This window comes from Mastomys coucha, unplaced genomic scaffold, assembly GCF_008632895.1.
Source record: "Mastomys coucha isolate ucsf_1 unplaced genomic scaffold, UCSF_Mcou_1 pScaffold9, whole genome shotgun sequence".
Classification (NCBI taxonomy): domain Eukaryota; kingdom Metazoa; phylum Chordata; class Mammalia; order Rodentia; family Muridae; genus Mastomys; species Mastomys coucha.
Window position 1 is genome coordinate 74778404 of NW_022196915.1, and position 14353 is coordinate 74792756.

A 14353-nucleotide genomic window follows, 5' to 3' on the forward strand; every position below is an offset into this window, starting at 1 on the left:
AAATAACCCTATTAAAAATAGATTACGGAGATAAACAAAGAATTCTCAACAGAGGAATACTGAATGGCTGAGAAGCACCTAAAGAAATGTTCAACATCCTTAGTCATCCTTAGTCATCACAGTCAACAACCTTGAGATTCTACCTCACACCAATCAGAATGGTTAGGATAAAAAAACTCAGGTGACAGCAGATGTTGGCAAGGTTGTGGAAAAAGAGGAACACTGTATTTGCTGATTGGATTACAAGCATGTACAACCACTCTGGAAATCAGTTTGGCAATTCCTCAGGAAATTGGACATAGTACTACCTGAGGACCCAGCAACACTACTTCTGGGCATATATTCAGAAGATGTTCCAACATGTAATAAAGACACATGATCCACTGTGTTCATAAAACCTTATTTATAGTAGCCAGATGCTATAAAGTACCTAGGTGCCCCTCAACAGAGGAATGGATGCAGAAAATGTGGTACATCTACACAATGGAGTACTACTCAGCTATTAAAAACAATAAATTTATGAAATTCTTAGGGAAATGTATGGATCAGGAGGATACCATCCTGAGTGAGGTAAACCAGTCGCAAAAGAACATACATGATATGCACTCACTGATAAGTGGATATTAACTCAGAAGCTCAGAATACCCAAAATGCAATTCACAATCCACAAGAAACTCAAGAAGAAGGATGAACAAAGTGTGGATACAAAGTGTGGAGCAGAGACTGAAGGAAGGATAATCCAGAGACTGCCTCACCTGGGGATCCTTTCCATATACAATCACCAAACCCAGAAACTATTGTGGATGCCAACAAGTGCAGGCTCACTCCTGTGAGGAGGCTAATACAGCTGTCTCCTGAGAGGCTCTGTCAGTGCCTGACTAATACAGAAGTGGAGGCTCACAGCCATCCATTGGTCTGAGAACAGGGTCCCCAGTGAAGGAGCTAGAGAAAGGACTCAAGGAGCTGGAGGGGTTTGCAGCCACATAGGAGGAACAACAATATGTTCTAACCAGTACCTCCAGAGCTCCCAGGGAAGAAATCACCAACCAAAGAATACACATGGTGGGATTCAGTGCTCCAGCTGCCTGTGTAGCAATAGATGGCCTAGTCGGTTCAATGGGAAGAGAGGCCCTTGGTTCTGTGAAGGTTCTATGCCCCAATGTAGGGGAATGTGGGGCCAGGAAGTAGGAGAGGGTGGGTTGGTGATCAGGGGGTGGTGGGAGGGAATAGGGTTTTATTTTTTTTCAGAGGGAAAACTAGGAAAGGGGAGAACATTTGAAATGTAAATAAAGAAAATATTTAATAATAAAAAAGAAGGTTTGCCAACATAGCTTTAATTGAGGTCCACAAGTTGAATTTGTCCGGCATTACTATGGCTTTAGTTCCTAAGGTTTTTCTTTATTATCCTTTAAGAAGGACCAATGATTTTTATTGTTTTACATTTTTTTCTAGGAGCCATAGAAATGACATAAATTTTATTTTAAGATTTACAGAAGATGGAGAAATGTATTGTAAATTAATGGTATCACTTAAATTTTTAAAAAAACTTTTATATATATATAAAACTGCTGGTCCTCCTACAAGGTCCTCGTCCTCAGCTTATTCTAGCTTTTCCCTAAATCAGGGAACTTCGGTCAACAGAAGTCCATTGGTTGGGTGCAAATATCTGCATCTGATTCTCAGTTGCTTGTTGAGTCTTTCAAACTGAGGTAATGCTAGGACTCCATAGCTTCAGTAAGAATGTTAGGCTTTGGGTCCTCCGCATGAGCTGGATATCACTTTGGGCCTGTTGCTGGACCTTTTTTTCCTCAAGCTCCTCTCCATGTCCACCCCTGCAGTTCTTTCATACCGGAACAATTATGGGTCAGAGTTTTGACTGTGGGATGGCAACCCCATCCCTCAATTGATGCCCTGTCTTTTTGCTGGTGGTAGACTCTACAAATTCTCTCTTCCCAATGTAGGGCATTTCTTGAGTCCTGAGAGTTTCTTACCTCCCAAGTCTTTGGTACATTCTGAAGCGTCCCCTCAACCTTCTACCTCCAGGATGCCTGTTTCCATTCTTTCTTCTGGCCCTCAAGGCTTCAGTACTTTTCCCACACTCAATACCAGATCAGGTTCCCCCTTTCCTTCTCTATTGTCTCTATTGACTTTCCCTCCCTGGGAACCTGGGAAAGGAGATATTGTAAATAAAGAAAACATCTAATAAAAAAACTTATAAATGAAAAATTAGAAGGCATAAAATAATAGCTATTGTTATTACTAGGATTTAAAATCATGTCATTTATTTTTATGTGTTTATTTAAAATTTATACTTTTCACCCATGAAATTTCAGCTCCTATTGAAAGAATTTTATAATGTCTACTCAAATTTGATGTAGTTAATATTAATAAACAGTGTTTACCTATTTTCCCATAAAAAGTAAATTTAGTGGCAAGCTTTCTTGTCTTTGTCTGCAGAGCTCTCTCATACCTGTATTATCTTTCCCTGGCCTGCAGAACTTATATCCCAATAGCCTTTCACATGTTGTGTGTAATTCTTATGTTTTGGAATAAAAATATCAAAGCAAACTAAAGATGCAGATTAAGCCAAGAACCATTCTGGCACTATGATTTGTATCTCTCAGATGTTTAAGTAAATTTAATAATCTCTCTCCTTAATATATTACAAGGATATAACTAGAAGATAGTCTTATCTACACCTTCATCTAGAGACTTAGCTTGTAATGTATCGCCTTTGCTGTTTTCATGTTTATTATTGACCTTCGCCTATTTTCATATTTAGTATTAATAACTGTTACATCTTAATCTCTTGGGAGGAAAATATTATCTGTTCCTAGAATTTACCTTTCCCTCTTCACCTTGTCATGTGAATTGGTCAACATAGCCATTTCCTTTCTTACATAAAAGTCACTAACAAAAGAATAAGTCTTATGTAGTGTAACATACGTAAGAACACTCCCTTTGATATATTTAATTAGAAATGGGTGACAGGTTTCACTTCCATTAAAGCTCAGATATAATACAAGGATTTAAGACACACTAAATACAGATGCTGGTACTCAGCATAACATCTTTATAAACAGTAGTTTCCAAAGTTACCTTTACTGTAAAAGTTTCAAACATTGTACATTGGTACATTGTAACATTATAGCACATGTATACCAAAATATGTATACTAACATCTTTGAAAAGTTTGAGAGCTGTTACCCCTACTTCAGACTCAGAGACAACGTTTGCTACAACTGCATCAGTAGAGGGAATTTTGGTCGTCAAAATGCAATACCATATGGTACAAAATAAAACAACAAAATATAACATGTTATAAATCTCTTTCAAAATCTTGATCTCATGGCTTTTACTTCAATTTACTGTGGATTTTTAAGAAAAAAATTTCTGATACACACTTTAGAAACACCAAAATTTTAAGGACACACCTTTTAGCCAAAACCAATGGAAAAAGAAAGAAAAATTCCCAGTTGAGCAAAGGCAGAAATTAATTTGAAGTGTAATCTTCATGGTTTTGTAAACTGCACAAAATGTTCCAGAACCAAATGGCCTATTTTTTCTCTTTTAATAGAAATATTTTATGCTCTCTCAATATTCAATTGCTGAGCGCCTCTGGAATTGTCCCAGTTGCTATGAGGAGAGTTTCTGATACCAAGTTAACCACACACAATGCTGGTAGCATTGGCTGGTGAGCTCCTAAAAGCATTCAAAATAACTGGAACATAAAGCTTCTTTCAGAATGTGACAACTGGTGGTCCTTTACTGAATCTAAATATATCACCCCTACTTCCTCTCTGTATTGTCGTTAACAACCCACAGGTAATTCTCTCCATAGAAATTGCCTTATTTTGAGGACATTCACCTTGTGAAAGCTTTTTGCACACTGCTCAAGAGTAACCTGTGGCAATATCTCCTTAGTGTTGTTTCAGGAGGGGAAGGGGTATGGGTATCAATTTTACTCAGGCTTGGACTCTAAGGACTGACTATACTTTTATACTTCCCTGTGCAACTGCAGCAGGTATCTGTTGCCAATGCGTCAAGGTTTAACACTTCCCTCTAAAGACTGGTGTTTATTGCTAAGTGATAACTACAAACAAGGAGTCTATTTGCATGACTTTGAGCCTCAGGGTCTGCTGTCTTCTTAGAACTCATTTCTCTAAAGGCTGTGTGTGTGTGTGTGTGTGTGTGTGTGTGTGTGTGTGTGTGTGTGTGTGCTTGAGTGGAGGTTTTTCATATTATCTTTATGTCCTTATTGATTTTTAACCCTTTCTAGAATATTTCACCAATATTCCTTCTTTCTGTTCATCACTTTCTTTGCTTGTTTTAGTGACTCCTGATAGACACTTTTGGTTGGCTTGTTCCAGAGTTCAGGCCTACCTAGACCCTCCTATTTGTTTATTTTCTGGAGGCTGCCATGATATAAGAGGACTAGATTGCTTAGACATAGTTAAAAGACAAAATGAATTTCTGTTTAATTAAGAAAATATAAAATATGATATAAATAAGAAATATATAGAGAGAAAAGATACTTAGAAGAAATAACAAAATAATTTGCAGTTTGTTTTCCTAACAATTTAATTTTAGCAAGTTTTTGAAGATTATGACAAGCATCTTTCCAAAAGCTTTAAGGGATTTTTTCTGAACAAACACAAGTAACTCTTGTCAAAGGCTTTAGCTACCTATGAATTTCTTGTTCTCTATACTTCAGTAGTTACTTCAAAGATAATTTCATCATAATTAGTTCTCAATCTATTGCTCTTTTAAAAACCTTCATCCATATTTAGATGCAAAGGAAAACAACTAAGGTCAGGACATGAGTACCAAAACTTCTCTGTGGAAACTCTCAGCTAAATCACAACAGAGTTTCATATACACACAAATGCACTTTTATGTATGAAACATATTTTTAAAGAAACACTATATTTTATATAGAGACTCAACAAGATAAGTATTAGAAAATTTATAATCATATGTCATTATTGTATGTTTCGCTTTTTATTTCCTTTGAAATACATATTTTCTTAAATTCCTCAAAAATCCAAAGTAATTATATGTATAAATGACCTTGCAAAAAGTATTGGTCTCAAATTCTAATAGATTATTGGGTAGAAACACACACACACACATACAGACATGCATGTACAATAAATTAGTTAATTAGGAATTTAAGTGAATAAGTATACATTTATAAATAACTTAGCAATGATTAACACAGTCATTATCACATACTCAAATGTTCTTATATCCTGCTTATATGAAAGTCTATGTTGTCACTATCATGAAGTATTTAAATTTAAAAAAATATTGTGTAAAGGAAGAAATATCCAAGATAGTCTATTTGAACTTTCCATTCTTCTGAGATATGTATGTATCATAATCAGGGTCTTACTGCTGTGAACAGACATTATAACCAAGGCAAGTCTTATAGAAAACAATATTTAATTGAGGCTGGCTTACAGGTTCAGAGTTTCACTCCAGTATCATCAAGGTGGAAACATGGCAGCATCCAGGCAGGCATGGTACAGGCAGAGCTGAGAGTTCTACATCTTCATCTGAAGGCTGCTAACAGAATACTGGCATCCAGATAACTAGGGTGAGGGTCTTAAGCCCATGCCCACAGTGATATACCCACTCCAACAAGGCCATACCTTCTAATCCTGGCACTTTCTGGGATGAGCATATACAAACCACCACAAATTTGCCATCACTTCATTTTACCTCTGAAAACAAAAGTTTCTCACAAGGTTTATAACCTTGTCAAATTATTTAAGAAAAGGAATGTATCATTATACAATGCAGGTATATATTAATTTTTATTCTTACCTGATTTTGATCATGTCTAAATGAAAATTAATATTAAATATGGTGTCTTGGGTAGGCCTTAAAGTTGCTTAAAATTTAAGACTGATATATACTCATAACCAGTATCCCACTTGTGTGTCTATTTGATTAAACTGTTTCACTAAACAAGCATCCCTAACTTTATCCTAACATATCACATTTCTTTAGGAATAAAATTACCCATTCAAGGCATTATATATTTTACCATGACTCAAATTGTCCTTTGAGTCTTATGTTACCATGTAGACCATTTTAAACAAATCTAAAATATCTTTACCTGAGAACATAACCAATTAAAAGCTTAAATAGAATGGAATTAGATCTAGGAAGAAAAATAAATCAGGTATGGGGGTACCTGAAAACACTAGAGTGGGCAGAATAGCAATCTGTATGAGGCAAGAAGGAAATTTGGGTCAGCATGACTTAGATACCTGGTCTGGTTCAAACTTCTAGAGTCTGACCCTGAGCTGTTTATATTTGACATACATAAAAAACAGTACAGCTTGAAAGAAAGTTTCCTCAGAATAACATCAAAGTTGTGGCCAGACTACATATAAACTCCTTTGCAAAGAACATGTCTTTTGCAAAGTACCTGTGCTATCTTCCATAAGAATGGCAACAAAGCTCCAATATAAATGTCTAGGGAAGAATAGTCTGGAATAAGGATAGTAGTAAATGCATTTGTAAGCACAGGGACCCCTTTCATAAGGATGGGCTATAATGACTGAGAAACAGTGCTCAGGAATCTGGAAGAGCCAGGGATAAACATAACAGTCTGGGGGATTTCGGTGAGGTCTGTCTCTACAGGTAGTTATTAGGTACATCTAATTTCAGTATGCCAGAAAGTATGCCCTTGATTGAAGAGCAAGCCTATGTGTACAACATTGTGGATTCTCTAGTGTTTCCCTGCTAGCATAAGGTCAGCATGACCTTAGGTCAGCAAAACCAATTAGGTTTTGATTTTTAGTCCTATTTCATATGTCTAGTATTAAAACTGCCAGGAAAATCACATTTTATTTTATTGTGGATTGAAAATATTAATAAATGTAAACACTAATTTCATCTCCCTGATTTTATTATTAATCTGTGAAGAAAATTTTCCATATGACCCATATGTGTTTTCACAGATATAAAATATTTATCAAGTTCTATTTGTTCCTGATTTTGATGAGTACTAATTTTACCCCCATATGCTAAGAGCATATGGATTTGTACTGTAAAATTACTTGAAAACAAGTACTGGAAATAAATAAGTACTTTATTATGAATATAAAAGTTATGGTAAATGTAAATAACATTATATTAAGTGCCACTCACACTCATCTACTCCAGTCACATCCAAAATATCAGGGATAAAATCCTGATTAAGGATAAGAGGCAATAAGAATCCAAAAGGAGTTCTGAACCTCCTAGATAGACAGTTGCTGGTATCTCCTAACTCAGACATGTTCCAGATCAGATTTTCCAATCATCAACACGCCCTCATAATTAGGCATAAAGGTACCCCAAGAAATGATTCGTAAATGGCTAAGATTGGACATTGTTTCCTGGACAACACAATGTTACCAACCTATCCTAGTTTAACATCAAGCTGTCCATAGCTTGGAATTTCTCTCAAGGAATCTGCCCTGCCACAGCTAGCAACAGAGGTCAAGCACATTCCTTAGAGCAATAGACAGTTCATAATAGTTAGAAATGTTTTACATACTAGAGAGTAATGAAGGGCTTCCACCCAAAGACATTACCTAGAAGTTTTAGACTAAAACCTCCTAGTCATTGCCTCCAGCAGGACCATAGAAATAGCATAGAAATATCAAAATGCCTCAACAGGGAGGGCTCCACTCCTCTTCCTCCTGCTTCAAACCTAGCTACAAGACCCTGCTGACCTTGGTGTGGAGGTCACTTGCGTTTCCTGTTGTAACCCCCACCTGCCTACGTGACTCTTGTCATCTGCCCTGCTTGCTGTATGCTACTTAAGCCTGCTTGTCACTTTGTATAAGGACTAGGACTTGGACACACATAGAAGTACTAGGAGAAGGAGAAGGACTAGCACTTGGACTTGCAGAAGGACTAGAACTAGAACTCAGATGGGCTAGGACTCAGACTCATGCAATCCGCATTCCCCCGGACCCAAGCATTCTGGGCCCGGGGATGCAGCACCAGTTCAGAGGAGATAGCTGCTTCTTTAGACTCAGTGTGTTTTAGATAGCCTCAGATGTACCTCAATTATTGAGCTGCAAGATTTACCATCTCTCTTTTGCAATGACTGTAAAAGTCTGATGCCATTTTTAAGAAATACATTCAGATCCTGTACTTCATGTGTCATCTCTGCCATCATTTCTTCGCCTACTTCTTGTCAACCTGACTAGGACCCCCGTTTCTCCTTCGGGTTGAGGGAGGCCCAGATCGGCCGGCCTGTGGCAATTAAGACTTAGATAAGTACAAAATAATCATTCCAAAATATACTTTTTTACAAGAGTAGACCTCTTATAATTGTGCTTTCCAGACTAGACTGATTTAAATTTTGTAAGGTATATACTGTCCTAACATTTTCACCTATGCTGATTACAAGTATTTACTTATTTTTTACAAAATTGTTTTATTGGAATGCTTCAAATGCATTGAGTAATGAAATGTATCCTTGTCCTTCCTTCCCAACATCAACTTAATCATAGATTCTAAGAAATGGAACAAATATAAGGTTAGGCCGAAGAGCATTTCTGCTTTAGTAGAAATGATTAAAGCACTGATTTCTGTTCCAGAGCTCCAAGTGGGTTTGATAATTTAAAAGCTCTGAATTGTTCAACTGTGTGAGAGAGTCTGCCTGATCCTGACCAATACAGATGCAGATGTTCACAGCCAACTATTGGACTGAACACAGGGACCCCAGTGAGGGAGTTAGAGGAAAGACTGAAGGAGCTGAAGCTTTCTTATCTGGCATCAGTGGAAAGGGAGGCCCTTGGTCTTATGAAGGCTTGATGCCCCAGTGTAGAGGAATGCTAGGGCAGTGAGGTAGGAGTGGGTAGGTGGGTGGGAAAATACCCCCATAAACCCAGGGTTAGAGGGGATGAGATAGAGGCTTTGCAGAGGGGAAACCAGGAAAGGGGATAACATAAGATTCCATACTGTATAATTTTATGTGTATGAGGCTCAACACCAGACTCAGCCGATGTCCTGAGGAAGAGAACTTCTCAGCTTCATAACTGGGTGATGGTTTGTTGACCTAGACACTTAAAATTTTTTGCTTGCTGTATGTGAATGTTATTAACTGGATGGAAAGGTTAGATGGCATGATTCAGTATCTGTAAAAACAAAACTTAACAATAAAATTAATTCTTTCAGAGTGAAAAAATAAGCGTGTTAGGTATTGTAGACTTGCTCTGAATGACAGCAGAATTTACTGGTTCAGGTACTATGCTAGTCACATGTCCCCAGACTAACAGAACTAAATGTATTCTAACTTCTGCACCACCTTTAGCACTTACTGGATAAACTCTAAAAGCACTTCTATTGAATAGACATACAACTTATTTAAAAATTAACTGCTAAAACATAATTTGAGAAATTTCAGATTGGTTGAAAACTGGTTGTTTGTATTCAATCAAACTCCTAAGAAAACTATGGCTCAGAGACCTGAGTTGGATTAATTTAAGAATTCCACACTAAAAGGACCACGGAGAGGCACACTGGTCAGCATTCTTTAGGCCTACCCTTATCCCATAAGATAATAAAAATGCACACCAGTATGCAGTGCATTTTTATAAGGACATTTTCAATCACAAATACAAAGTGCTGATTTCTTTTAGCCAACATAATGAGACATGGATAGAGAAATGAGCTATGAAGTACAATGTCTAGTTTTCAAACACAATTTAAAGGAAATATGATGGAGTGAAGGATGAAACATTTGAAAACAAAATTATGCCTTATTCATCGTATATTTTGACAGATAAAATGCATTTAAAATGAGAACACGCTTCAGGGTAAAATGATTCTAATTTTCATGCTCTAAGACTATGTTAAGCTTTGGAAAGATTTAACAGCTCATCACAGAAAGACTAGAATAGAAAAAAAGTTGCCTTAGAATTTTAAGCATGTTGCCCTGCAACATGATTGTCACCATGGCACAAAAAAAGTCAAGGAAACTATATTTTGTGATGATTGTGTTTAACATACTAAAACTAACTAAGATCTTTAGGAATCTGACAAACCACATATCTGTAACAGTTTGCTCAGAGAGGGCTTAGTGACAAAGGAAAACGACAAAGCCTCCACGCTACAAGAAGGGCACAGGCAAAAAATACTATATAAGTGGAAACTTGTTTGAGTTCTTAAGTGAGGCCTAATCAAAAGTTGAATCTGAGACTTCCATGGGTGGGAGAGAGACAACTATAGTTCCATCTTATGGAACCAATTGAATCTTATGGAAGCAACTTAAGAACTAGAAAATATATTCTTTATAAGAATTTAGAGTTTTGATAGATGATTTATTATTATTCCTTCCAATTCAATTTTTGACAAGGAATATTTATGGTATTTCCCTATTTTATTCCCCTTTCTTTCCCCCTTTCCATGCTCATCTCTTTTTCTCTCCTCTTCTCTCCTCCCTTCTCTCTCTTCCTCTTCCCATCTCTATCTCTTTCCTCTACCCTCCTTTATTTTTCTTCCTCCCTTCTTTGCCTTCCTGTTCTTATTATTTCCTTTTGTCTCTCTCTACAATGAACATCTGGAGAAACACTTGATTTATTGTTCATAAGTCTTTAACTTGTAATTGATAAATTATGCTATGATATCCTGAGTTAGATAATTATCAATGGGATGATAACAATTTTCATGTGCTTAGAAAAGGGTAATAATTTTCACATGGAAAGTCTGTGAAAGGCATTGAATTTTGTCAAAATGGCAAAGTAGACAAAATAGACAAAGTAACAAGTGATTAGATACTCTTCCAGTTAAAATATAATTTCTAAACTTTATCTAATTTCTAGGCTTAAAAGTGATACCAACATTTTTATCCCTATATCAGATAAGACCATTTGCAATTTCTATTATTCTGATAGCTTTCTCATAAAACATATGTGACAACTTTGGTATCACAACGTTACCTACAAGTTATCCCAATACTTTTAAACTATAAGTGGACAGTAAACTTTCCTCTCAAGATTATGGAATGATCATATACATACTATATACATATATGACTTATTGGATTTACTCTACAATTTGTTTAGCTATGTGCCTTTCGATTTTCTTAACCAAGTAATTGAGATTCTTTTTTAATTTGATTCATGATTTTTATTCTTGTTTATTTAGCTGCATTGCATTGGAAACAGTAGTGGGAGCCAAAAGAGATGAAGTAGCTCACCCTATCTTATCTATCAGGAAGCCAAAAGAATGTGCAATGGCTAAGGACCCAGTATATCCTTTAAGAACACAGATCTAATGATGAAATTCTTTACATTGGACTCAATTACTAAAAGTTACATTATTTCATATTGGTACTATAGAGTTGGAAAAAAATCCATAAAATCAAAAGCTTTATGCTGGTATACAAGATTAATTGTATAATAGGTTGATAGCTACAATACTGTCTCAAATTTATATAATATTAAACATCAACTTTCAGTTTCCTGTCCTCTTCATCTATAGCCCACTGACAGGAAATATATTAAGATGTTGACTCAGTCCTAGTATATACCAATGTAATATGATTTTGAATCATACATTTTAAAATCTTTTCTATTAATAGTAAATACAAAAAACTCAGTTGTACTTATGTGTATGTATGTATAGAAGATACTATATTTAAATCAGTAAAACTCAAGACTGTATGGTAAATATAGATTAAAAGAGGAACCTTGAAGAAAATTTAAAACATTATATAAGGAATTTTCATTTATATTTTATTGAGATAACATCTCTCTGTGTAGCACAACCTGGTCTGATACTCACAATAAAGTCAAGACTGGCCTTGAACCTGCAACCCATCTGTCTCAGGCTCCTAAGAGGTATGGTATAGGCCTGTACCATCAGACTGTTTCACATATTTATTATTCATAATGAGCATTACAGAAGCTGCTTACAGATCAAACAATGGTCTTATGATACAGAGTGGCATGACTGTTACTAACCCCATCAATCTCTGTGTCATAAGCTCATTATTTCTCATACTCAGACACTTTACATTCTAGATATGTTTGTTCTTTATGTGTCAGTTATGGAATAATGTCTATCTGTTTCCCTAGTAGAAGGAAAATAATTAGGAACTGAGGCACAATTATACATCATCCATTCATGATCAACTTATTAGCTCAGCTATTTTGTTCATTATCAGGAAGAATTATAGGTTCTACATATCCTGCATTTTATCTACTCATGTGAAACATAAAAATTCATGAGTTTTTTTCTACTTTACATAATATCCCTTAGCTCATGATAACAAATGATTTTAACACCAGAGTAGTTAACACATTCTTGATGTGAATATATTTGAGTTCAACATATAGAACTTATAAGTGATGCCAAAGTCCACAGTGTTTCTTCTAACATTGCTTCCAAGATATTGAAATCTGAGAATGAGCCAGTTCCTTATTTAGAACAGTACCCTTATGTGTATAGTCTATACATAGCTCATATCTCACATATTCCAAATAAAAACTGGGTAATTTATAATACTAGATACATGGAAAATCTTCTGACAATATTGTTTAGTGACTAATGACAAGAAAATTGTTTGTTATATTCAGTGATGATGCACTCTTTTTTTGATCTACTGGATTGAATCCATATAGGCAAAACCCATAAGTACAGTGATCTGAATGTGCTCTTCAGTACACCCAGCAAGCCATAATGCTTTTATACATTGGATCTTAGGAAACCTGACCTGCCTCAGCTCTCTAAAAGCTCTGTGAATTTTTTGGTCAATTTCTTTCTTTCACCTCCCCTTAATTAATTACCTATTCATAACACAGAGCATAGCACTTGCTATCACCCTGTAATTTTTTTAGAGTTCAGCATTTCCTGTAGAGTACTCTCTGCTTTCATCAATTCATTTCTTCCCAAATACTAATTTTTTCATCACTAAAGAATTATGCAAACTCTGCTTTGTTTTCCTTCTCATAAAACTATGTGATACCTGGTTGATGTCCAGTGTCTTAGAAATCTCAGGATCCAGGTTTTTGAGACAGCTGGTCTTCCTGTTGGCTTGTCCTCCTCCTCCTCAACTTCTTTCAGCCTTTTCCTAATTAAACCACAAAGATCCCAGACTTCAGACCATTGGATGGGTGTAAATATCTTCTTCTGTCTCAGTCAGCAACTTTTTAGGCCTCTTGGAGGGCTGCCATGCTAGGCTTTTGTCTATAAGTACATCATACCACCAGTAATAGTGTCAGGCCTTAGAGCCTCCCCTTGAGATGGTTCCAAATTTGGGCAAATGACTGGATCTCCTTTCTTTAATTCTCTTTTTCATTTTTGTCCCTGCAGTTCTTTTAGACAGTTATAATTCTGGGCCTGAGTTTTTGACTGTGGGATGACAACCCCATCCCTCTACTTGAAGCCCTATCTTTCTACTAGAAATAGACTCTAAAAGTTCCCTTTCCCCACTGTTTGGCATTTCATCTAAGGTCCTTTCTTTTGAGTCTTGAGATTCTCTCACTTCCCAGGTCTCTGGTCCATTCTAGAGGGTCCCCTGACATTAAGACACCAACCAGAAAGCATACACTAGATGGTTTGAGCTCCCGGTGCATATACAGCAGAGGACTGACTGGTCTGGCTTCAATGAGAGAAGATGTACCTAAACCTTGAGAGACTTGAAGTTCCAGGGAATGCAGAGGCCTGATGGGATGTGTATGTGTTGGGGGGTGGGGTATGTGAACATCCTCTTAGAGATAGGAAAGAAGAATGGGATGAAGAACAGTTGGAGGGCAGAACAGGAGCAGGATAGGACTGTAAAAAAGTAATTTAAGATAATAAAAAATATGTATTTATATGCATATATTAATGATAAATATATGTCTACTTCTATATATGTACATGTACTTGTACATGTACACATACATATACAAACATATACACACACATATATATATATACATAAATATATATACATAAATATATGTATGTGTGTATATATATGCATATATATGCATATATATATATATGCATATATATATAGTGCATAGTCTGCTACAAATGTGTAGGTGGGATTTGTGCCAGTCTCCTTCCCACAGAAATTCCACTCAACAACTATAAAGAAATATCATTGTGACATCAATCCATGACTATTTACAATATATTTTAGTGGGTCAACAATGTAACTCAATGAAAGCATACTTCCCTAGTGTGAAACCCTGTGTTTGATACTCAGCAGTTCAGATGTGTGCACCCACTAACAAATCATGTAAGAATTTTAAGGAAGTTTTTAAAAAGTGTATAAGCAATTCTATAAAAAATTTAAAAAACTTTTTTATTAGATATTTTCTTTATTTACACTTCAAATGATGTCTCC